Raw genomic sequence first — 27,771 nt, forward strand, 5'->3', positions numbered from 1 at the left:
GTCTGACTATATCTAATAGGTACGTATACGAGTGTCCAGCTCGGGCACTAGTCATGGCCCACAGGGTTGGGTCGTGACAAAAGTGGTATCAGAGCAGTTCATCCTCAGAGTGTCTATAGACCGTGTCTAGTAGAGTCTTGTTTATCGGTGTGTTGTGCACCACATCTATAAACAGGAAGCTACAGGATATTTAGGATGTTACCTTTCCTTCTTACTCTAGATCGTGCGATAGAGCCAAGAGATAGGAAATAATATCCCTTATATACTGACCTTTGATTTCAGCAGGAGAATGGTGTCGACAAGAGAAGGTAAATAATGCTACTGGGAGTTACAGAGGCTAATATTTCATTAAGGTTATTTTATCAGAAATTGTGTATGCAGAATGGCGACTGGCCATCATCAGGGTAAGTTATTGTAAAGTATAGTAAGAAAATGGATTGAATGCATATATATTGTTGATAAGTTCAGTTATAAGGTGCGCACAGAAGAAGCTGAAGGAATCAGTAACGGTTGGCAGAATATATGTCAGGTATAGTGTGAATGTTGCAGGTATGATTGAAACCTGCAGTTAAAGATTGAAAGGGAAAATAAACAGGAAAGTGTAACAGGTGCAGTTTGAGTTGGACATACGAGGTAAGTTCATCATTTTCGTATTGTTATTGATATGGGGAGCCCTGTGCGGCTATGATAAGAGATAATATATACGCATATATGTTGGCCCTGTGAGGTATTGTTGGTATTTCCTGCGTGCAGGTTTTGGGGTAGTAAGAAATACAGAGGAAACTCTGCCAAAATTTTCCTAGAAATAAAAAGAGAATGAGATATAAGTTCGTAAAAAGTCTTGAATGGTCATGTCAACAGTAATGATAAGATTTGACTAAGTTACAAGTACGTCTGACTTCGAGAAATAAAGTTAACGGTTGAATTGATAGTAATAGTAATTATGAGGTCGATTTCGATATGGTAAATTTATCATGTTGGATTAAAGCTTTAAGAGATACCCTCCATGTCATTCGTAAGAGGCATCATTCTTATTTGGGAAATTTTATTTCGAAGAAGAAAATATGAGCAGCAAAGTTTGGAATTCATTTGAACGGACCAGAATACTTTCCAGCCACATTTTACCTTAGAAAAAGCTCATGTTGAAGAGCAAAAACGTCCACAATTAAGTTTCACTTTTATTTGAAGAGTACAAAGCATGCAACAAGTAGTTTATGAACTAAATAGTTCGTTCATGACCCAAGAACAAATCTGAAGGTAAACTATGTCAATCAAGCATTAGAAGTCCCGTGGTGCTTGTTGGATTCTAGTTCTTCTTCTTGTGGTGGTTTTGGAGGATTCTCCATGGTGACGTAATCTTGGAGTTGGAGCGTTCTTGTGTTCTTGAGGTAACATTTCATCATATTTTTATGTCCTTGAGTTTATTAGTTCTTAATCAACTAATTGGAGATGGAATTTGTAGAAGGAAAACTCAAACTTATGGGTTATCTTAGATCACGTGTTGTTGATGAAATGCTAGGATAATTTGGAAGGGCTTGTGACAGTAAGGGATGATTTAGAAAAAGGTGGCAAATCTTAACAGAACGTTTTATTGAGGTATCGAGTGAACTGATAAGTAGGGATAAATTATAACGAGTTTATAGTTAGAAGAAGAAATAGTATGATTGAGACAAGAGTACAGAGGAAGAAGAATTGTGACGAATATGAATGTATTGATAAGACAACTTGTGAGGTATTAAGGATAAGATTGACCAGAAAGGGTAAAAGGTTAAGAAGTGCTACGCTATATGATTGATTACGAACAGGATGTAATGTGAATATCATAAGGGTTGTTATGAAAATGAGTAAAGCCTAGCGAGGAAGTGACTAAAAGATATGACGTGATCTATGTGATTAAGTATAAAGGCGAGCTATAGAATGAATAAGAAAGACTTATGAAGTTCTTCTGTAGGGAAAGTTCAGAATAAAGATTATCCGATAACGGAAATGATAGCGAGCATAAGTGAATAAGGAGTTAATTGAAAGAAGGAAATAAGAAGAAAGCGAGATAACAGTGCAGTAATAGGTTATGACTTGTATAGCCGAGAACACGAGTAATATAAGTGATAGAACTGTAAAAGGCCAAACTATAGAAAGATGAGCAACGAGGTAGAATGAGTGCCAGAAAATGACTGGGATAATAAGAATGAGAGGGGATGATCAGAATGACCAACATAAGTTTTGGAAACGAATAAAGGACTGTATAGAAGTAATATATCCTAAAGGACAAGACTCTATTGAGATTAAGAATAGGGTTCCTCGTGCGAGGACTGGAGGATTGATTATAACAGGAGGTAATAAGATAAATTGAGAAGGAATGAATAAAAAGGAATTATCAAGTCGGAAACAATAAAGTAGACACCAAGGATAAGGCTTGAAATTGACTATAAGAAAGGGATGAGAGTAGAAACACTTGGTCTAAGGTAAGCTCACATGACTATAGTACTTTTATACCTTGGGGCAATCTGCGATGGACTATGATAGACGGGCAGTGTAACACAAAGACTGAAGTCCAAGAGCAGTGTCCAGGAGTTCATGTACCCTGTAAATCTTCATGACTAACTTCATGACTAATGGTTAAGAGGGACTTGAAAAAGCTACATGTATAGTGTGCTTTCTGATTATGTATAGGTTGGGATAAAGATAATATTATAAGAGAACTTTGGACCCTTATCATCGGAATATAAGTGCTACCTAATTGAGAATTTGGAACGACTATAAGTACTAACTAATTACTGATCGGAGTAAGTGGAATGTGGCCTTGGATAAGTTGCTACATGGGTTGCATTACTTGAGTACAGATGGTGTTATACCCCGCGTTTTGCACGCCAGAGTATTTTAAGTTGGTTGCGACAAGTTAAAGACAAGGCTATTCTTCCGACTTTGTTGTAAGACATACGTCGCTTATGATTTCATGGGATGGAGACATTAAGGAAAAATTTGGGATAAAAGTGAATCATGGAAGTTAGACATTTCATGGAAATTTGGGGCCAAAAGTGAAGTTTTGGAAATTTTATTTCATAAAAAAAAAAAAAAAAATAATAATAATAGCCATGTGGCCATGCACATGACTTGTGGGCCATAGTCCACATGTAAGAAGAATTATGGGTAGTGGCTTATTAAGTCATCTTTATCATTTTCATCTTTAAGAAAATTCTAGAAAATTGGAAAAAAAAAAGGAAAAGAAGAAAAAGACATGGAGCATGTGCATGGTCATGTGCACATTTTTTTTATAGATATATATGTATGGATGACTAAGTCAAGCAAGCTTTCATCATTCTCCACTTGAGAAAGTTCAAGAAATATGAAGAAAAAAAAAGAGGAGGAGGCACGGCCAAGAGGGGCTGGCCGAACCAGCCCCATAAAGTGATCATGAAAATTTGTTTTCTTCAAGCTTTCATATCAATTGGAAGGTTCTCGTCAACATGGAAGGGTTGTTGAAGCAAGAAAAACATCCGTTTGTGTGATTATGGGGCCTAATCGAGTGAAGAAATCCAATGGAAGAGGTGAGGTTTAATCTTCCTTACATGTTTTATGGATGATTTATGCATATTGTGATGTGTAGAAATGAATAAAATGAATGGAAGTTTGATGTTGAAGTTGTGGCCATGTGTTGTTGTTGTGGCCGTGACTTGTGCCATATGTTGTAGAAATAATGAATTAATGTTATTTAGTATTTTTGTTATTGTTGTAATGTGTGAAAATGAATGAAAAATCATGAAATTTGTGGGATAGTGGTCATGGCCGAATATGGGTAGTATTGTTGGCAAGGAATGAATAAATTTTATTTAGTGTAATTTGGTGGTTGTGTTGTAGATTATGTGATGGAAATGAAGGTATTGGGTAAAACAAGTTGAAGTTGGGATCGTTTGCAAGCTAATGTAGAAGTTAGCATATTGATAATATAGTTCTTACATCTGCATGAATGATGTTGTAAAATGTGGTTGTTGATGTATTTGATGAAATTGGAAGAAAGAAACGTATTGTTGTTGGAATGGTTGTTGGTATTGTTGTTGTTGTTGAATTGGGCCGAGCCATATTCTCGGGGTTGGTACATTTACAGGGGAGATGCTGCCGAAATTCCGGCAGAATATAAGTGAATGTGTTTGAAAGATGAGGGCAAGTATGTGACAACGAATCTAATGAATGGATGAATCCTCTTGAATGTAGATTAACAAGTTGGAGGCACAAGCGTAACTAGTTGGTCGCGGCGCAGGTATGTAAGGCTTACCCTTTCTTTCTTTGGCATGTCCTAGAGCCAAGTAAGGTATAATGTGATATGCTGCCTTGGGGTAACTCTGTTCTGTGATGCTGAGTCTGATTATGATTCTAATTCACTTCTTGACCTGAGTTTGTGATCCTAGTTCATCCCTTGATATAAGTATTTGATATAAGTATTTTGATATAAGTATGTTGGTACAAGTATTCTGATATACGTATTTTGATATAAGTATTCTGATATAAGTATTTTGATATAAGTGTCTTGATATAAGCATTTTGATATCAGTCTTCTGATATAAGTGTGTCGATATGAGTATTTTGATATAAGTATTCTGATGTAAGTATGCTGATATAAGTATTCCGATATAAGTATCCTGATATGAGAATTCCGAAATCCGTATCCTGATAAGAGCATTCTGATATGTTTATTCTGGTTCGAGAACTTCTGTAAGATTTAATGTCCCTAACTTCCGTATACGATCTCGGATTGCTCTGAAATGTTCGAAGAGGTTTCTGTATCAAGACGTCTATAATTTTCTTATACGTAAGTATGGTTCCAAAACCTCTATTTGATCTGATTCGTAAGGACATCTGACGGTGTCTGATATGACTATGACTCTGATTCCCCGAAAAAGGCTTCTGAAACGCTTATAAAGCGTTCTGTACTTCGAACGCACGTAACTTTCTCATACTACGTCGGATTGACCTGAAATCTGCTCCGAGCCCCCAGGTATCGGTAAGTATACTGCTCTGTCGAGTCTTGATTCCTATGCATGTGGTTTCTCACGACTCTACTCGTGCATGACTCAATGTATCTTTCACTGCGTCCCGGGCCAGGTTCTGTTATGTCCTCGTGTGTCCGCTACGATGTGATTCACTGCGTCCCGGGCCAGGTTCTGTTATTGTGCGCATTCCTCTGCATTGTTCACCGCTTCCCTCATAGGCGGGCCGGGCTCTGTTATATGGTATGATGATATGATGATATGGGGTGGTGGCCAGGATGGCATATGATCTGTCTGTTCACCGCGTCCCGTACTAGAGGGCCAGGCTTTGTTACCGCACCCCTCACTGGAGGGTCGAGTTCTGATATATGCATATATGATACATGAATTTGATACATGATGATTTTGTTTACCGCGTCCCTTATCACAGGGCCGGGTTCTGTTATACGCATATGTGACATACGATTTTGAGTATTCTGTATGTTCTGCATCCTGTCCGATATATGACATCATCTGTACGTTCTGTATGTCGTCCGATATATGACATCATCTGAGTAATCTGTACGTTCTGTATATCGTCCGATATATGACATCATCTGAGTATTCAGTACGTTCTGTACTCCGTCTGACGTATGACCTTATCTGTGCGTTCTGTACGTGCCACACTCCTTCTGACATCCGGTATCGGTATGTGCGATTTGTGTCTGGAAAGTAAGTATGTCGGCATTCTGTATGCTCTGTATGATCTTGTTACGCTCTGTATGATTTGTAAGGTCTGTATGATCTGTATTGGTCGGTATGGTCTGTGTCGGTCTGTATGGTCTGTACTGGTCTGTATGATCTGTGTCTGAGAATCAAGTAATTTGGTAATCTGGATAATATGCTTACTCTTGGTATTGTTTGTTTCAATTTTGGTTCTGCTTTCTGTATTCTATGTCTTACATACTCAGTACATATTCCGTACTGACCCCCTGTTCTTTGGGGGCTGCGTTTCATGCCGCGCAGGTACTCCCAGACGAGATGAGGACACTATAAAAGATATTTCAGCAATGGTGGCGAACTCCAATCGCTCGTGGAGGACTGCCAAGTCAGGGTTGGTATACGTGTTATGGTTTCTGTATGATGTTAGAGACTTTGCAGACAGCGTCGCGGGTATGGTGTATCAGTCTGTAAGCGGCTCCATCGGCCGATATGTTGGTCTGTGTTGCGTATTGAATTATTTATGACTACAGATTTGTGCGCTTGGAAGATTCGAGAAGGAATATTTCTGAAAAGAATGTTTCTGAAAAAAAAATTTACTATGTGTTTTACCTGATTTGATTTAAAAAGTTTGGCGTAACTTTATGTGCAGCAAGAGTCTGAGGGTTCGCTCGGCCCTAAGTAAGGGTCGGGTGCCCATCACACCCTAGTAAGGTCGGGGTGTGACAGATGGTCAGAAGAGATTTTATACTATATGTAGAAAGGTTCTTGTCGCTTCACAATTTTGTTAAGGTTTCGTACGTGGATAATCAAAATCATAAATTATAAAGAAAAGATATGGATATGGTATAGTGTGCAGAGTGAATTGAAAAAAAAAAGGGGATCAGATGAATTTGAAGATTGGAAATAGGGAAGTAGAGCGGAATATAAACAGATAATGGTATAATTACACCCTAAAGGGGGGAAGCGGGTGTGAGAAAAGGAAGTGTAAAATGGAAGCAATTGACACTGCAATATGTTTGGTATGGATACTTAAACTTCAAGTGAGATCCCTTGCCGAAACAAGTTAGTAAGATCTGAAAGCCAGCAATAAACAGATAGAAGTCAGGATGATATTTGAGACGGTGTTAAGAATCATTTGTAAAGGTCTTGAATTGTACGACATTAAAAGTGGGTGCTTATAAAAAGAAAGAACACGACAAGAGAATGGTAACGAGTAACTTAAGAGGTATTATAAAGGATAGCAATGTTATACTAGATTAGAGGTTAAGATGTTGGCAATGGAATTGTTTGCTAATGATATTGCGACTTATAAGTAGCAAAGAAAAGGGATAGAAAATCTCCTATAGTGGTATATGACAAACTCAAAGGGGTGAATAAAGGAAGGGAAAGGAGTATAACAAGATAGGCTACGAGCGAGTTTTAGTACGGATGAGTTATGTAAAGCATAATGAACCAGGAGAAGAAAAGACCATGACTAAGATTGGATATATTCTATACAAGATGTACAAGAATAGTTATGCAACCTACGAATACTTGTATGCTAAGAATGAGACCAAGTGAGTACTTGATAAGAAGAGTAAGGATTCAGTAATAGCAATGCGGTAATCATATTTTAGATACATTAAGGAAAGGTGTGAGATGGTTTGATTGTGATAAAGTTGGATTGAGCCATATTTTAGATACATCACGACGGGTTGGATTGTGATAAAGTTGGTATCAGATCCCTAAGTTTGTCGATCTCGTTGTACAAGGACATGTCTAGTAGAGTCTTGCGGATTGGTAAGGAGATGTTTGTACTTATCTTCGAGAGGATATGGGACACTAGGAAAATTCAAGTTCTTTCTTTCTTTCGTGCTATTTGATTCCAATTGGTATCTAGATGATTCAAACTGGTTTTTGAATTTTCATTCTATTCTCTCACAGATGGTGAGGACTCGTACGAGGGCAGCAGTAGATAAGGTACTCGAGCAGGCCGCTGGGATCGTAGCCATGGCAGAGGTCTGTTAGAGGCGGTGGTCGAGGTAGAGGTCGGGGAGCAGCACCAGCCAGGGGCATTGCTCCTGCAGCTAGTCAGGCTCGTACTGGATCCCCCACGCCTTAGGTAGTCTACATGAGGTAGTAGGGTTTGATACGACGGCAGCTCAGCCAGACGTTGTTGCTGCTCTAGTGTTGACAAATGTTATGGGTCGAGTGTTGAACTTGTTGAACAGTTTAACTGAGGCAGGTGTTCTACCAGCCACTCCAGCTGGATAGGGTGTTATATTAGGTGATCCGACTGAAGACAGAGTTCATTCTCCAGGGGCATAGCACGCTGCAGCTATGGCTCCACCTTTAGATGAGGCTCCAGGACCTGAGATATTTCCTAGACTAGTGGCAGGGTCGGTGATGGCCGGTGATGACCGGTGAGGAGCATGATTTATTTTGGAGATTTTGCTAAGATGAAGCCTCCAATTTTCTATGGCACTGAGTCTTAGGACGCTTATGAGTTTATTATTGATTGTCATGAGAGCCTCAACAAGTTGGGGGCGGTTCATAAGCATAGGGTTGAGCTTGTGACCTTCCAGCTCTTGGGTGATCCCATGTTATGGTGGAGGGCTTATGGGGAGTGTAGACCAGCTGGGTTGCCTCCATTGACTTGGACACAGTTCTATTTAGTATTCTTGGAGAAGTACGGTTTGCATACTTTGAGGGATGAGATGTGATGAGTTCAGTAACATTGAGCACGGTAATTCATCAGTTCCTGCTTATGAGGCTCGGTTCCATTCTTTTTTTCGTTATGCTCTCTAGCTATTACCTACTGAGGAGGAGAGAGTTAGGAGATTGGTGAAATGGTTGAGCGCTGCTCTTTAGCTTGTGGCTTCAGGTTCTTCTTTCCAGGAGGTGGTGGATCATGGTAGGACCGTCGAAGGTATTAGGCAGGATGGTTATAACAAGTATGTAGGGAAGAAAGCCCGCAAGGGTGGTAGTTTCAGTGGTTCATTCTCCCAAGGACAAAGTTCCCATGTTTATTTGGGAAGTCCTATTCAGTCAGCTATGCAAAAAATTTTTGGAGGCCCATCAGAGGCATGTCATTACTCTACTAGCCAGCCAGAGGGTACACAACCCTGATTTTCATACCATAGTGGTTATTCAGCTTCATCTGTTTCTGTTCAGCTGCCTAGCAGTGGATGTTTTGAGTGTGGTGAAAACGTTTCAAGATTATCTATGAAATTATGGATCTTTGTAATGGCACAATGAACTTTAATGCTAATTGATGGTGTGACTACTTTGAGACAAATTGTGAATCGGCTTCTATGCTATGAACTTTATTGTTGTGTTTGGCCTAGCTACTCAGGAGGAAGGGTAGCCACTATGGATCCTAGTGTGGTAATTTCCTAGCCATTCGGGAGGAAGAGTGGCCACTACCAGGTACGCTACATGGAGTGCGGTTTATGCCTAGCTATTCGGGAGAAAGGGTAGCCACCAAGAATTACATATTTCGATGTGCTTGATTCTTAGGCCTGTATTGGCATGTGTAATATTATTATTCTGTCACGGAATTGTAGTTGATAATCATGATCAATTGAAAGGCATATTTGAAGTTGTAACTTGACAAGAGGCTTTATAATCTATTTTGATAATTCTTATTGAGATACACAAGTTGAATTACTGTTTTTACATTGGTTTCACATGATTTTCAGGAATGATTTCTTTATGTATTATTGTACTCTATTTTCGTATTACTTACTGTCCTTGAGGAACTCACTGAGTACGAAGTACTCAAGCATACCATTATTGTTTTTTATGGTATGTTAGGTAATAGAAAAGAGCAGGTTCTTGATACTCCGGGCGTTTAGGAAGGACTTGCGGTTGCTGCTGATTGGGTGAACCCACACATTCATTCGTGGGACACCCTACTTGTTACACCTCGGAAAAGTCCCCGTACATGTACAAGGAATAGAATGACAAGGGTATGAGTGTGGGGTGTTTTACTAAGCAAGGGGTGATGATTCGTGAATTTTTAGAAATGGAAAAGTTGTAGAATTTCATGCAGCCCAGTGGTCGTATAGTGATTTACGGCCCGTAAAGTGATTTACGGACCGTAAACCACCATCGTTCTCCAGCCTTTCAAATTTCAACTTTCTGTTAAGTGGGGAAATGCTTAAATACGACTCAGAATACGGCCCGTAAACTGGTTTACGGACCGTAAACCTCGATCGTAAACTGCCATGTTCTTCAGCCAGCTTCTCTGTTTTGATCATGCTTAAAGACGACCACATAATACGGCTCGTAAACTAGTTTACGGCCCGTAAACTGTGGTTTATGACCACTGTTCACCCCGACTGGAATTCATTAAAGATCAAACTTTGAGTTATTAAAAGGGACAAAAGCCTCATTTTTATTTCATTATTCATCTATACAACTCAAGAAAGATCTAGAACTCTCACAATACTTCATCCATAGAAATTCAAGGGAATCAAGGGAAGAAACTAGGATCATCAACACTAAACTTATCAAACAAGTGAATGAAACCTAGTTGGAAGTCATCTTCTCCAAGAAATCACAAAAGACGTAAATGAGGGTTTTGGTGCACAAGGAAGGATTCTACTCTAAGCTTGTTCAACAACCATCCAAGGTGAGTTTTATGACTTTAACATGTGGTTTAAAGTATTAGAAGACTAAGACACTTGAATTGTAGTAAGACATAGGAAGTGCACCATTATTTAGTGAATAGTGTCACTGTGGAGTGATGGTTGAATGGAATCATGGAAGTTGATATGCTATGATTATAAATACGTTATAAATGACGTTTTGACCATGGAATAAGTGCGACGCATGAGTAAAAGTGACGATTAGCTAAAACCACTAAATGTGGAGAAATTGGAGGAAATTGGTGGATTTTGCTAAACGTACATAAATGATGATTGCTGATTTCTATATTGTGGATATTGTCGCGAATGTTTGGGAGCTAAAATAGAATATGGGAAACGCAGTATAAACAAAGGTAGTGCTTCCCAATTTTCCCTAGAAATAGTAGTCCGTCCTTATAATTTCTTAGCTAACGACGACATGAATTCTCTTTAAGGTATATGCATGCGCAATAAAGGAAGTACGAGCAAGCGATAAGAATAGTAAACGTCAAAGGTATGTGAGGCTATTACCTTTCTTTCAAAGGCATGATCCCTAGCTTATGATTTCATAAATGCTCCCATCTTTTCCTTGCTATCAAAGGTTAAAAAGTCTAAGATTCCGAAGCATGATTTCCTTCTTGATATTCCATAAATGTTTTCCAACTACTCCTATTTTCCAAAACCAAAGGTAGTGATTATGTGAGTTCTTATGATAACGACGAAGGATATTTTTTTTTTCAACGACAACGATGATGTCAAAAGTGAGAATATCATTATGATGACTATGATGAGAACGATCTTATGTTTAAAAGTTTCAAGTTTACGATTTCAAGGACTATAAGAGAACGTCGAGCTATTTACTGATTTCTCAATTTATTCATGGATGGTGACTTATTTCTAAATCTTCCAAAGTATATGAATGGATGCCTTATGAAGTTCATGATTTTATTCTATGCATTCTTTTAATGCTATTCTTCATTGATAGTCTCGCCTTATAATAATTGTTCCTTCAAGGTGAGACAAAGCGACGATGATTACCCCATAACATAATCGGAGGCTTTCTACCTTACGTCACTCCGACGTACTTACAGCTTTTCTTTGGGCTCTCAAGCATGCTATGTATATTATGTATATATATATATATATGATATGAAAATGTTTTCAGGGGAAATGGGGAAAGGTGAGGCGCTATAGACGCATACCCACCTGGTCAGCTGGCATATCATGATTTCATCCTGGATGCGGGATGCCCGGTCGCGGGATATATGGGTGATGGATCGGGTCGTACGTTCCTGGGCACTAACTTATTATATTAATGGATCGGGTCGTACGTTCCTCGGCACTAATATATGATGACATATGGATCGGGCTGCGCGATCCGCAACAATTTACTATATGATGCTTTATGAGTATGCATGCATGGATCCGCCTTAAGAGGCAAGCAGTTATCGATTATTCCCTTGTACTTACTTCACTTTCTTATTCTTACTTTATTTCTTGATGCATGCCTTACATACTCAGTACAATGCTCGTACTGACATCCTTTTCTTTGGATGCTGTGTTCATGCCCACAGGTAGACGGGAAAGTGGTCCAGACTGATAGGAGTCACTCGCCGAGCTGAAGAGTACTCCATCTTCCGGAGGTGCTAATTGGTTGTTCCTTTTGTGTATATATATTTGTATGCCACTCAATAGAGGCTCATAGATGCTCGATGTGGGTTGTGTGGTTCCACAACGTGGGTAGTACGCATGTGTATAAGTATATTGAAATATGTTTTGTGTTAACACGTTATATTTTTGTAATGAAGAGCAAATCCTCTTTTTAAAGTTAACCAGAAATAGGCGAATGATTTTTAAATGGGTTAGGTAAATGATAGTACGAGGGGTGCTCGGTGGTTAGTCCCGGGTACCCGTCGCGGCCCCTAGCCGGGTCGTGACAGAAGTGGTATCAGAGTAGTTCGTCCTAGGAAGTGTCTACGAGCCGTGTCTAGTAGAGTCTTATTTATCGGTGTGTTGTGCACCACATCTATAAACAGGAGGCTACCGGGTATTTAGGAAACTTGACCATCTTTCTTCTTAATAGATCGTGCGACAGAGCTGTGTTATAAGACTATCTCTCCCCTAACGGTGCGTTGTCATTTCAGCAAAACCGATGAAGGGAAAAGCTACGACGGCCCAGAAGGGCAAGATGGTGGTTGAAGAAGGGCTTGATCGAGAGCCGTCTACGGATATGGAGGAGGGCGAACCCTAGAATAACGCCCCACTTAGGTTTTCCCATACCTCGCCCACTTTTAAGGATCAGAGGGAAGCCTCGATCTTAGCTCCAGTACCCCCCGTTCCTTCGTAAGATACCGCGGGCCAAGAGATGAGACAAGGCATTCTTTTACTGACTCAATTGGTAGCCGCTCAGACTCAGCGGCAGAATGCGAGTCACGATGGCAGGGGTTGGAGAAAGGGAGTTAATTCCTTTGGGTCTGACCGTGAGATTAGAGATGCACCTCCACAGTTTCCCAGACCCAGATTTGATGGACCTACTTATTCAAGGTCATCCCAGAGTCTCAGAGTTTATCGTTCTCGAGTTCAGAGTTATTCCGGTCAGAAGAGGTCACCAGTACCACGATGTATTCAGTGTCGCAGGTTACATTGGGGACCGTGTCGTCGGGGCTCGGATGTTTGTTATGCCTGTGCTAGGCCAGGCCATTTAAATCGAAATTATCCATCGCTACGTGGTAAAAGTGAGGTTCGTAATAGGGAATGGTAACAGGCTCTTCATCATCGACACACCCTCCAAGGTCAGGGCCACAGGGGCTAGTAAGCAGTGGTAGAGACCGAAGAGTGCCTAGTCCCAGCGGATCCCAGCATCATACCCAGGCGTTAGCTGAACGACGGGATCCTGAGTCTTCCCCTGATATTACTCCAGGTATATTGCTAGCACCCTTTTATGAGTAATGCAAATACGTGTGCAAATAAGCCATATGGTAAATGTAATGTAACTGACTAAAAAGGATAACAGGTTGAGTATGCCTGCTTCATGAGGCTACCCTATGTTACGAGCAGGCTTGCAAACGAGATCAAGAAGTGTCACTCTATAGGGTGGATTATGATCTGGGTACAATGAGCCGTAACAAGAATTGTTATGTAAGGTATAGCGAGAAGACGCATAAGGGCATGGATGATATCTTTAGTTGGGCGTATAAGGCCGAGACTACGGTAAAGATAAATAATGAAAGTAGGATAATTAGTAGGAGGAAGGTCAACGCGATAGGAGCGAGATGCTGGATGATCAGGACGGATAGAATTAGTTTTAGGCAGCAAGGGACGGATTGACACAGGTGGTGTATCCTAAAGAACAAAGCGGTACTAAGTTAAGAATATGGTTCCTCATGCGAAGAGTCAAGGATCGATTATTAAGTGGGAGGAGATAAGATAGCAAAGAGGAAATGTACGAAGTACAAGTGCCTAAAGAATAGTGGCTTGGTAGTTAAAGGAGAACATATCTCCTACAAATATCCCATACCAAGTTAGAACGAGTGAAGTGAATGAGGTAAAGAGTTGAAGAGGAAAAGATGATCATGAGTTATGGGTCTACTGTACGACGATGAAGCGATGAAGTAGAGTTATAACTAACAGTGATGGTGGTACAATGTGGATATGAATCGGTTCCAAGCGCAAACAAGAGTGAGAGAATAAGGAGGCATGGGGCGTATTAGCGGCGTAAGAGAGACCGACGCCCTAGGGAAATGAATATGGCATTACAAGCAAATTTTGAGCGCCGAAGAAGAGGGCAAGTGACATTATATGGGTGGCATGGATAGCTGGACCCACTATTAATGTAAGCATCCCTATGGGGCAGGAAGTTGTTAATCGGAGCAGATTCAGATACAAACACATAACTACTGGATGAGCTAAGTAACGTACGTTTTTGCTCGGAGTGTTATATCGGGTGCATTTCTTGGTTATAAGACTGTAAGGCGAGTACGCTAAGACTCCACTACTCCGCGTATGAATTGTTATAGCCATAGACTGTAGGGGACAGAATAAGTAAGGCGTAGTGTAGCCAGGAGTACGTGGATTCGAGATTTAAAGGTACGAGTAAAACCCTTAAAAGGGGGGAAGAAAATAGAGAGGACACCAGTGTGAAGGTTGAAATGATGAACCCTACGGGAGTGTATTGACTAAAAGCGGTAGAATAAGGACACGCAAAAGCAAGAAGAAGGGGGAAGAAGAAGAGCCGTGAGTCGCCAAAGATAGTAATACACTGGTGACGGGCAGAGGTGGACCCACAATTCTCTAAGATTATACCACCTCATCGTCCCTCTAAATTATAAATCTTAGATGAATTTGTAGCGAAGTATAAGGCCGATCTGTGAGACGTTGTTTCCCATAAGGTCCCAAGTGGCGCAAAACGAGGAATAATATTGCGAAACTCTGATTGCGTGACATGGTTGGAGGAGAGTTGAAATCAGTTTAGGGAGAATGATTAGTTACTATTCCTCTTCCAGCAGAATGGTAACTCTCGTTTCTCTGTCCTTATATTGATTTAATGACTTCCGGGATTGAATGCTCTTTTAGCCCAAATGAAAATATAACCCCGGAGAATGTTGTGAATATAGTTGGTGACGGTAGCCCCAAGAAGAAGGCACGCAGGCCTAAGACACAGAATAATTCATGATATTAACATGGGTCTTATTGTAAAGTTACCCGTTCTCGAGGTAAGGGTGTTAGCGAAAAGGTCATTGAGAAGGATATTGACACTTAGATGAATATGACTATGGATACGGCATACCGATGAATATGACTATGGATGCGAAGACAGACATGGATATAGGTATACGAATGGATGGATACGAATGCGAATCGCGCAAAAAGAGTATGTAATTCGTAGATGTTTACGCGTCGCCAATGAGACCAAGTGAACACTTAGGAGAGGAGTAGGAGGTAAAGTAAGGGTGAGAGAGTCATGATGCCCGGGGTGAGTTGAAGAAAGGTATATGGTAAACGAAATTGAAATGTCGAGTTGGAAATGTTGTGAGAGAAAAATGGAATAATTGCTTGGGGCATAGTATAAGTACAGGTTACATACTCACCATAGAAGCCCAAGGATATGACAACCTATGAGGGCGATAGAATCATGGAATAAAGGGGGAGTTAGGTTCCGAGGCATTAGATCCTATAAGATCGTATGCAACAAGCAAGGTAGCTTATAAATATGTTAGAACTCCCACTAGGAGCATGTCAATAAAATGATGCTGAAATGACAAGAAAGTTGATGAATGAGAAATTACCCTTTGCCACATTATATAGGTAAGTGCGAGGACTTCGAAAAAGGAGATGGCTTAAATCAGAGTTTGGTGGCAAAAGCAATACTCGGGAAGAAATACTAGGGAAGCCAGAGTGAATACGGAAGCCAAGTATCCGCACCTAGTCGAATCTCCAGGAGAAGTTCATGATGGTATGTATGTTTCAATTTTATGTTATTGGTCATGTGTGGCCCTAAATGTGTTAATATTGTGATATGGCCCTGTGAGGCGAAGATATTGTGGGTTGTTGTAATGGAAAGATAGTGTCCAAATTACAAAGGAAACTCCGACAAATTTTCTTAGAATCCCCACTGATTTAACATTCGAGGACGAATGTTTCAAAAGGGGGAAAGAATGTTACACCTCGGAAAAGTCCCCGTACATGTACAAGGAATAGAATGACAAGGGTATGAGTGTGGGGTGTTTTACTAAGCAAGGGGTGATGATTCGTGAATTTTTGGAAATGGAAAAGTTGTAGAATTTCATGCAGCCCAGTGGTCGTATAGTGATTTATGGCCCGTAAAGTGATTTACGGACCGTAAACCACCATCGTCCTCCAGCCTTTCAAATTTCAACTTTCTGTTAAGTGGTTAAATGCTTAAATACGACTCGGAATACGGCCCGTAAACTGGTTTACGAACCGTAAACCTCGATCGTAAACTGCCATGTTCTTCAACCAGCTTCTCTGTTTTGGACATGCTTAAAGACGACCACATAATACGGCTCGTAAACTAGTTTACAGCCCAGAAACTTTGGTTTACGACCACTGTTCACCCCGACTGGAATTCATTAAAGATCAAACTTTGAGTTATTAAAAGGGACCAAAGCCTTATTTTTATTTCATTATTCATCTATTCAACTCAAGAAAGCTCTAGAACTCTCTCAATACTTCATCCATAAAAATTCAAGGGAATCAAGGGAAGAAACTAGGATCATCAACAATAAACTTATGAAACAAGTGAATGAAACCTAGTTGGAAGTCATCTTCTCCAAGAAATCACAAAAGAGGTAAAGGAGGGTTTTGGTGCACAAGGAAGGATTCTACTCTAAGCTTGTTCCACCACCATCCAAGGTGAGTTTTATGACTTTAACATGTGGTTTAAAGTATTAGAAGACTAAGACACTTGAATTGTAGTAAGACATAGGAAGTGCACAATTATTTAGTGAATAGTGTCACTGTGGAGTGATGGTTGAATGGAATCATGGAAGTTGATATGCTATGATTCTAAATACGTTATAAATGACGTTTTGACCATGGAATAAGTGCGACGCATGTGTAAAAGTGACGATTAGCTAAAACCACTAAATGTGGAGAAATTGGAGGAAATTGGTGGATTTAGCTAAACGTAGATAAATGATGATTGCTGATTTCTATATTGTGGATATTGTCGCGAATGTTTGGGAGCTAAAATAGAATATGGGAAACACAGTATAAACAAAGGTAGTGCTGCCCAATTTTCCCTAGAAATAGTAGTCCGTCCTTATAGTTTCTTAGCTAACGACGACGTGAATTCTCTTTAAGGTATATGCATGTGCAATAAAGGAAGTACGAGCAAGCGATAAGAATAGTAAACGTCAAAGGTATGTGAGGCTATTACCTTTCTTTCAAAGGCATGATCCCTAGCTTACGATTTCATAAATGCTCCCATCTTTTCCTTGCTATCAAAGGTTAAAAAGTCTAAGATTCCGAAGCATGATTTCCTTCTTGATATTCCATAAATATTTTCCAAGTACTCCTATTTTCCAAAACCAAAGGTTGTGATTATGTGAGTTCTTATGATAACGACGAAGGATTATTTTTTTCAATGACAACGATGATGTCAAAAGTGAGAATATCATTATGATCACTATGATGAGACCGATCTAATGTTTAAAAGTTTCAAGTTTACGATTTCAAGGACTATATGAGAACGTCGAGCTATTTACTGATTTCTCAATTTGTTCATGATTTTATTCTATGCTTTCTTTTAATGCTATTCTTCATTGATAGTCTCGCCTTATAATAATTGTTCCTTCAAGGTGAGACAAAGCGACGATGATTACCCCATAACATAATCGGAGGCTTTCGACCTTACGTCACTCCGACGTACTTATAGCTTTTCTTTGGGCTCTCAAGCATGCTATGTATATTATGTATATATATATATATATGATATGAAAATGTTTTCAGGGGAAATGGGGAAAGGTGAGGCGCTATAGACGCATAGCCACCTGGTCATCTGGCATATCATGATTTCATCCTGGACACGGGATGCCCGGACGCGGGATATATGGATTATGGATCGGGTCGTACGTTCCTCGGCACTAACTTATTATATTTATGGATCGGGCCGTACGTTCCTCGGCAGTAACTTATTATATTTATGGATCGGGCCGTACGTTCCTCGGCACTAACATATGATGACATATGGATCGGGCTGCGCGTTCCGCAACAATTTACTATATGATGCTTTATGAGTATGCATGCATGGGTCCGCCTTAAGAGGCAAGCAGTTATCGATTATTCCCTTGTACTTGCTTCACTTTCTTATTCTTACTTTATTTCTTGATGTATGCCTTACATACTCAGTACAATGCTCGTACTGACATCCTTTTCTTTGGATGTTGTGTTCATGCCCACAGGTAGATGGGAAAGTGGTACAGACTGATAGGAGTCACTAGCCGAGCTGAAGAGCACTCCATCTTCCGGAGGTGCTAATTGGTTGTTCCTTTTGTGTATATATATTTGTATGCCACTCAATAGAGGCTCATAGATGCTCGATGTGGGTTGTGTGGTTCCACAACGTGGGTAGTACGCATGTGTATAAGTATATTGAATATGTTTTTGTGTTAACACGTTATATTTTTGTAATGAAAAGCAAATCCTGTTTTTAAAGTTAACCAGAAATAGGCGAATGATTGTTAAATGGGTTAGGTAAATGATAGTACGAGGGGTGCTCGGTGGTTAGTCCCGGGTACCCGTCGCGGCCCCTAGCCGGGTAGTGACAGAAGTTGTATCAGAGCAGTTCGTCCTAGGAAGTGTCTACGAGCCGTGTCTAGTAGAGTCATCTTTATCGGTGTGTTGTGCACCACATCTATAAACAGGAGGCTACCGGGCATTTAGGAAACTTGACCATCTTTCTTCTTAATAGATCGTGCGATAGAGCTGTGTTATAAGACTATCTCTCCCCTAACGGTGCGTTGTCAGTTCAGCAAAACCGATGAAGGGAAAAGCTACGACGGCCTAGAAGGGTAAGATGGTGGTTGAAGAAGGGCTTGATCGAGAGCAGTCTATGGATATGGAGGACGGCGAACCCCAGAATAACGCCCCACTTCAGTTTTCCCATACCTCGCCCACTTTTAAGGATCAGAGGGAAGCCTCGATCTTAGCTCCAGTACCACCCCGTTCCTTCGCAAGATACTGCGGGCCAAGAGATGAGACAGTCCATTCTTTTACTGACTCAATTGGTAGCCGCTCAGACTCAGCGGCAGAATGCGAGTCACGATGGCAGGCGTTGGAGAAAGGGAGTTAATTCTTTTGGGTCTGACTGTGAGATTAGCGATGCACCTCCACAGTTTCCCAGACCCAGATTTGATGGACCTACTTATTCAAGGTCAACCCAGAGTCTCAGAGTTTCTCATTCTCGGGTTCAGAGTGATTCCGGTCAGAAGAGGTCACCAGTACCACGATGTATTCAGTGTCGCAGGTTACATTGGGGACCGTGTCATCGGGGCTCGAATGTTTGTTATGCCTGTGCAAGGCCAGGCTATTTAAAGCGAAATTGTCCATCGCTACATGGTAAAAGTGAGTTTCGGACAACGGGAATGGTAACGGGCTCTTCATCATCGACACACCCTCCAAGGTCAGGGCCACAGGGGCTAGTAAGCAGTGGTAGAGACCGAAGAGCGCCTAGTCCCAGCGGATCCCAGCATCATACCCAGGCGTTAGCTGAACGACGGGATCCTGAGTCTTCCCCTGATATTACTCCAGGTATATTGCTAGCACCCTTTTTATGATTAATGCAAATACGTGTGCAAATAAGCCATATGGTAAATGTAATGTAACTGACTAAAAAGGATAACAGGTTGAGTATGCCTGCTTCATGAGGCTACCCTATGTTACGAGCAGGTTTGCAAACGAGATCAAGAAGTGTCACTCTATAGGGTGGATTATGATCTGGGTACAATGAGCCGTAACAAGAATTGCTATGTAAAGTATAGCGAGAAGACGCCTAAGGGCATGGATGATATCTTTAGTTGGGCGTATAAGGCCGAGACTACGGTAAAGATAAATAATGAAAGTAGGATAATTAGTAGGAGGAAGGTCAACGCGATAGGAGTGAGACGGTGGATGATCAGGACGGATAGAATTATTTTTAGGCAGCAAGGGACGGATTGACACAGGTGGTGTATCCTAAAGAACAAAGCGGTACTAAGTTAAAAATATGGTTCCTCATGCGAAGAGTCAAGGATCGATTATTAAGTGGGAGGAGATAAGATAGCAAAGAGGAAATGTACGAAGTACGAGTGCCTAAAGAATAGTGGCGTGGTAGTTAAAGGAGAACATATCTCCTACAAATATCCCATACCAAGTTAGAACGAGTGAAGTGAATGAGGTAAAGAGTTGAAGAGGAAAAGATGATCATGAGTTATGGGTCTACTGTACGACGCTGAAGCGATGAAGTAGAGTTATAACTAATAATGATAGTGGTACAATGCGGATATGAATCGGTTCCTAGCGCAAACAAGAGTAAGAGAATAAGGAGGCATGGGGCGCATTAGCGGCATAAGAGAGACCTACGCCCTAGGGAAACGAAGATGGAATTACAAGAAAATTTTGAGCGCCGAAGAAGAGGGCAAGTGACATTAGATGGGTGGCATGGATAGCTGGACCCACTATTAATGTAAGCATCCATATGGGGCAGGAAGTTGTTAATCGGAGCAGATTCAGATACAGACACATAACTACTGGATGAGCTAAGTAACGTACGTTTTTGCTCGGAGTGTTATATCGGGTGCATTTCCTGGTTATAAGACTGTAAGGCGAGTACGCTAAGACTCCACGACTCCGCGTATGAATTGTTATGGCCATAGACTGTAGGGGACGGAATAAGTAAGGCGTAGTGTAGCCAGGAGTACGTGGATTCGAGATTTAAAGGTACGAGTAAAACCCTTAAAAGGGGGGAAGCAAATAGAGAGGACACCAGTGTGAAGGTTGAAATGATGAACCCTATGGGAGTGTATTGACTAAAAGCGGTAGAATAAGGACACGCAAAAGCAAGAAGAAGGGGGAAGAAGAAGAGCCGTGAGTCGGCAAAGATAGTAATACACTGGTGACGGGCAGAGGTGGACCCACAATTCTCTAAGATTATACCACCTGATCGTCCCTCTAAATTATAAATCTCAGATGAATTTGTAGCGAAGTATAAGGCCGCTATGTAAGACATTGTGTCCCATAAGGTCCCAAGTGGCGCAAAACGAGGAATAAAATTACGAAACTCTGATTGCACGCAGGCCTGAGACACAGAATAAATCATGATATTAACATGGGTCTTATTGTAAAGTTACCCGTTCTCGAGGTAAGGGTGTTAGCGAAAAGGTCATTGAGAAGGATATTGACACTTAGATGAATATGACTATGGATACGGCATACCGATGAAAATGACTATGGAGGCGAAGACAGACATGGATATAGGTATACAGATGGATGGATACGATTGCGAATCGCGCAAAAAGAGTATGTAATTCGTAGATGTTTACGCGTCGCCAATGAGACCAAGTGAACACTTAGGAGAGGAGTAGGAGGTAAAGAAAGGGTGAGAGAGTCATGATGCCCGGGGTGAGTTGAAGAAGGGTATATGGTAAACGAAATTGAAATGTCGAGTTGGAATTGCTGTGAGAGACAAATGGAATAATTGCTTGGGGCATAGTATAAGTACAGGTTACATACTAACCATAGAAGCCCGAGGATATGACAACCTACGAGGGCAATAGAATCACGGAATAAAATGGGAGTTAGGTTCCGAGGCATTAGATCCTATAAGATCGTATGCAACAAGCAAGGTAGCTTATAAATATGTTAGAACTCCCACTAGGAGCATGTCAATAAAATGATGCTGAAATGACAAGAAATTTGATAAATGAGAAAGTACCCTTTGCCACATTATATAGGTAAGTGCGAGGACTTCGAAAAAGGAGGTGGCTTAAGTAAGAGTCTGGTTGCAAAAGCAATACTCGGGAAGAAATAGAAATACTAGGGAAGCCAGAGTGAATGCGGAAGCCAAGTATCCCCACCTAGTTGAATCTCCAGGAGAAGTTCATGATGGTATGTATGTTTTAATTTTATGTTTTTGGTCGTGTGTGGCCCTAAATGTGTTAATATTGTGATATGGCCCTGTGTGGCGAAGATATTGTGGGTTGTTGTAATGGAAAGATAGTGTCCAAATTACAAAGGAAACTCCGACAAATTTTCTTAGAATCCCCGCTGATTTAACATTCGAGGACGAATGTTCCAAAAGGGGGGAAGAATGTTACACCTCGGAAAAGTCCCTGTACATGTACAAGGAATAGAACGACAAAGGTATGAGTGTGGGGTGTTTTACTAAGCAAGGGGTGATGATTCGTGAATTTTTGGAAATGGAAAAGTTGTAGAATTTCATGCAGCCCAGTGGTCGTATAGTGATTTACAGCCCGTAAAGTGATTTACGGACGGTAAACCACCATCGTCCTCAAACCTTTCAAATTTCAACTTTCTGTTAAGTGGTTAAATGCTTAAATACGACTCGGAATACGGCCCGTAAACTGGTTTACGGACCGTAAACCTCGATCGTAAACTGCCATGTTCTTTAGCCAGCTTCTCTGTTTTGGACATGCTTAAAGACGATGACATAATACGGCTCGTAAACTAGTTTACGGCCCATAAACTTTGGTTTACGACCACTGTTCACCCCGACTGGAATTCATTAAAGATCAAACTTTGAGTTATTAAAAGGGACCAAAGCCTCATTTTTATTTCATTAATCATCTACACAACTCAAGAAAGCTCTAGAACTCTCTCAATACTTCATCCATAGAAATTCAAGGGAATCAAGGGAAGACACTAGGATCATCAACACTAAACTTATGAAACAAGTGAATGAAACCTAGTTGGAAGTAATCTTCTCCAAGAAATCACAAAAGAGGTAAAGGAGGGTTTTGGTGCACAAGGAAGGATTCTACTCTAAGCTTGTTCCACCACCATCCAAGGTGAATTGCACCATTATTTAGTGAATAGTGTCACTGTGGAGTGATGGTTGAATGGAATCATGGAAGTTGATATGCTATGATTATAAATACGTTATAAATGAAGTTTTGACCATGGAATAAGTGCGACGCATGTGTAAAAGTGACGATTAGCTAAAACCACTAAATGTGGAGAAATTGGAGGAAATTGGTGGATTTAGCTAAACGTACATAAATGGTGATTGTTGATTTCTATATTGTGGATATTGTCGCGAATGTTTGGGAGCTAAAATAGAATATGGGAAACGCAGTATAAACAAAGGTAGTGCTGCCCAATTTTCCCTAGAAATAGTAGTCCGTCCTTATAATTTCTTAGCTAACGACGACATGAATTCTCTTTAAGGTATATGCATGCGCAATAAAGGAAGTACGAGCAAGCGATAAGAATAGTAAATGTCAAAGGTATGTGAGGCTATTCCCTTTCTTTCAAAGGCATGATCCCTAGCTTATGATTTCATAAATGCTCCCATCTTTTCCTTGCTATCAAAGGTTAAAAAGTCTAAGATTCCGAAGCATGATTTCCTTCTTGATATTCCATAAATGTTTTCCAAGTACTTCTATTTTCCAAAACCAAAGGTTGTGATTATGTGAGTTCTTATGATAACGACGAAGGATATTTTTTTTTTCAATGACAACGGTGATGTCAAAAGTGAGAATATCATTATGATGACTATGATGAGAACGATCTTATGTTTAAAAGTTTCAAGTTTATGATTTCAAGGACTATATGAGAACATCGAGCTATTTACTGATTTCTCAATTTATTCATGGATGGTGACTTATTTCTAAATCTTCCAAAGTATATGAATGGATGCCTTATGAAGTTCATGATTTTATTCTATGCTTTCTTTTAATGCTATTCTTCATTGATAGTCTCGCCTTATAATAATTGTTCCTTCAAGGTGAGACAAAGCGACGATGATTACCCCATAACATAATCGGAGGCTTTCGACTTTACGTCACTCCGACGTACTTACAGCTTTTCTTTGGGCTCTCAAGCATACTATGTATATTATGTATATATATATATATATATATATATGATATGAAAATGTTTTCAGGGGAAATGGAGAAAGGTTAGGCACTATAGACGCATAGCCACCTGGTCAGCTGGCATATCATGATTCCATCCTGGACGCGGGATGCCCGGACGCGGGATATATGGGTTATGGATCGGGCCGTACGTTCCTCGGCACTAACTTATTATATTTATGGATCGGGTCGTACGTTCCTCGGCACTAACTTATTATATTTATGGATCGGGCCGTACGTTCCTCGGCACTAACTTCTTATATTTATGGATCGGGCTGCGTGTTCCGCAGCAATTTACTATATGATGCTTTATGAGTATGCATGCATGGATCCGCCTTAAGAGGCAAGCAGTTATCAGTTATTCCCTTGTACTTACTTCACATTCTTATTCTTACTTTATTTCTTGATGTATGCCTTACATACTCAGTACAATGCTCGTACTGACGTCCTTTTCTTTGGATGCTGTGTTCATGCCCACAGGTAGACGGGAAAGTGGTCCAGACTGATAAGAGTCACTAGCCGAGCTGAAGAGCACTCCATCTTCCGGAGGTGCTAATTGGTTGTTCCTTTTGTGTATATATATTTGTATGCCACTCAATAGAGGCTCATAGATGCTCGATGTGGGTTGTGTGGTTCCACAACGTGGGTAGTACGCATGTGTATAAGTATATTGAAATATGTTTTTGTGTTAACACGTTATATTTTTGTAATGAAAAGCAAATCCTGTTTTTAAAGTTAACCAGAAATAGGCGAATGATTGTTAAATGGGTTAGGTAAATGATAGTACGAGGGGTGCTCGGTGGTTAGTCCCGGGTACCCGTCGCAGCCCCTAGCCGAGTCGTGACAGAAGTTGTATCAGAGCAGTTCGTCCTAGGAAGTGTCTACGAGCCGTGTCTAGTAGAGTCTTCTTTATCGGTGTGTTGTGCACCACATCTATAAACAGGAGGCTACCGGGCATTTAGGAAACTTGACCATCTTTCTTCTTAATAGATCGTGCGATACAGCTGTGTTATAAGATTTTCTCTCCCCTAACGGTGCGTTCTCATTTCAGCAAAACCGATGAAGGGAAAAGCTACGACGGCCCAGAAGGGCAAGATGGTGGTTGAAGAAGGGCTTGATCGAGAGCCGTCTACGGATATGGAGGAGGGAGAACCCCAGAATAACGCCCCACTTCGGTTTTCCCATACCTCGCCCACTTTTAAGGATCAGAGGGAAGCCTCGATCTTAGCTCCAGTACCCCCCCGTTCCTTCGCAAGATACCGCGGGCCAAGAGATGAGACAGGCCATTCTTTTACTGACTCAATTGGTAGCCGCTCAGACTCAGCGGCAGAATGCGAGTCACGATGGCAGGGGTTGGAGAAAGGGAGTTAATTCCTTTGGGTCTGACCGTGAGATTAGAGATGCACCTCCACAGTTTCCCTGACCCAGATTCGATGGACCTACTTATTCAAGGTCATCCCAGAGTCTCAGAGTTTCTCGTTCTCGGGTTCAGAGTGATTCCGGTCAGAAGAGGTCACCAGTACCACGATGTATTCAGTGTCGTAGGTTACATTGGGGACCGTGTCGTCGGGGCTCGGATGTTTGTTATGCCTGTGCTAGGCCAGGCCATTTAAAGGGAAATTGTCCATCGCTACGTGGTAAAAGTGAGGTTCGGACTACGGGAATGGTAACGGGCTCTTCATCATCGATACACCCTCCAAGGTCAGGGCCACAGGGGCTAGTAAGCAGTGGTAGAGACCGAAGAGCGCCTAGTCCCAGCGGATCCCAGCATCATACCCAGGCGTTAGCTGAACGACGGGATCCTGAGTCTTCCCCTGTTATTACTCCAGGTATATTGCTAGCACCCTTTAATGATTAATGCAAATACGAGTGCAAATAAGTCATATGGTAAATGTAATGTAACTGACTAAAAAGGATAACAGGTTGAGTATGCCTGCTTCATGAGGCTACCCTATGTTACGAGAAGGTTTGCAAACGAGATCAAGAAGTGTCACTCTATAGGGTGGATTATGATCTGGGTACAATGAGCCGTAACAAGAATTGTAATGAAAAGTATAGCGAGAAGGCGCCTAAGGGCATGGATGATATCTTTAGTTGGGCGTATAAGGCCGAGACTAAGTTAAGAATATAGTTCCTCATGCGAAGAGTCAAGGATCGATTATTAAGTGGGAGGAGATAAGATAGCAAAGAGGAAATGTACGAAGTACGAGTGCCTAAAGAATAGTGGCGTGGTAGTTAAAGGAGAACATATCTCCTACAAATATCCCATACCAAGTTAGAACGAGTGAAGTGAATGAGGTAAAGAGTTGAAGAGGAAAAGATGATCATGAGTTATGGGTCTACTGTACGACGATGAAGCGATGAAGTAGAGTTATAACTAATAGTGATAGTGGTACAATGCGGATATGAATCGATTCCAAGCGCAAACAAGAGTTAGAGAATAAGGAGGCATGGGGCGCATTAGCGGCGTAAGAGAGACCTACGCCCTAGGGAAACGAAGATGGCATTACAAGAAAATTTTAAGCGCCGAAGAAGAGGGCAAGTGACATTAGATGGGTGGCATGGATAGCTGGACCCACTATTAATGTAAGCATCCATATGGGGCAGGAAGTTGTTAATCAGAGCAGATTCAGATACAGACACATAACTACTGGATGAGCTAAGTAACGTACGTTTTTGCTCGGAGTGTTATATCGGGTGCATTTCTTGGTTATAAGACTGTAAGGCGAATACGCTAAGACTCCACGACTCCGCGTATGAATTGTTATAGCCATAGACTGTAGGGGACGGAATATGTAAGGCGTAGTGTAGCCAGGAGTACGTGGATTCGAGATTTCAAGGTACGAGTAAAACCCTTGAAAGGGGGGAAGCAAATAGAGAGGACACCAGTGTGAAGGTTCAAATGATGAACCCTACGGGAGTGTATTGACTAAAAGCGGTAGAATAAGGACACGAAAAAGCAAGAAGAAGGGGGAAGAAGAAGAGCCGTGAGTCGGCAAAGATAGTAATACACAAGTGACGGGCAGAGGTGGACCCACAATTCTCTAAGATTATACCACCTAATCGTCCCTCTAAATTATAAATCTCAGATGAATTTGTAGCGAAGTATAAGGCCGATCTGTGAGACGTTGTGTCCCATAAGGTCCCAAGTGGCGCAAAACGAGGAATAAAATTGTGAAACTCTGATTGCGTGACATGGTTTGAGGAGAGTTGAAATCAGTTTAGGGAGAACTGATTAGTTACTATTCCTCTTCCAGCAGAATGGAAACTCTCGTTCCTCTGTCCTTATATTGATTTAATGACTTCCGGTATTGAATGCTCTTTTAGCCCAAATGAAAATATAACCCCGGAGAATGTTGTGAATATAGTTGGTAACGGTAGCCCCAAGAAGAAGGCACGCAGGCCTGAGACACAGAATAATTCATGATATTAACATGGGTCTTATTGTAAAGTTACCCGTTCTCGAGGTAAGGGTGTTAGCGAAAAGGTCATTGAGAAGGATATTGACACTTAGATGAATATGACTATGGATACGGCATACCGATGAATATGACTATGGATGCGAAGATAGACATGGATATAGGTATACGGATGGATGGATACGAATGCGAATCGCGCAAAAAAAGTATATAATTCGTAGATGTTTACGCGTCGCCAATGAGACCAAGTGAACACTTAGGAGAGAAGTAGGAGGTAAAGTAAGTGTGAGAGAGTTATGATGCCCGGGTGAGTTGAAGAAGGGTATATGGTAAACGAAATTGAAATGTCGAGTTGGAATTGCAGTGAGAGACAAATGGAATCATTGCTTGGGGCATAGTATAAGTACAGGTTACATACTCACCACAGAAGCCCGAGGATATGACAACCTACGAGGGCGATAGAATC

The sequence above is a fragment of the Lycium barbarum genome, chromosome 7, assembly GCF_019175385.1.
Source record: "Lycium barbarum isolate Lr01 chromosome 7, ASM1917538v2, whole genome shotgun sequence".
Classification (NCBI taxonomy): domain Eukaryota; kingdom Viridiplantae; phylum Streptophyta; class Magnoliopsida; order Solanales; family Solanaceae; genus Lycium; species Lycium barbarum.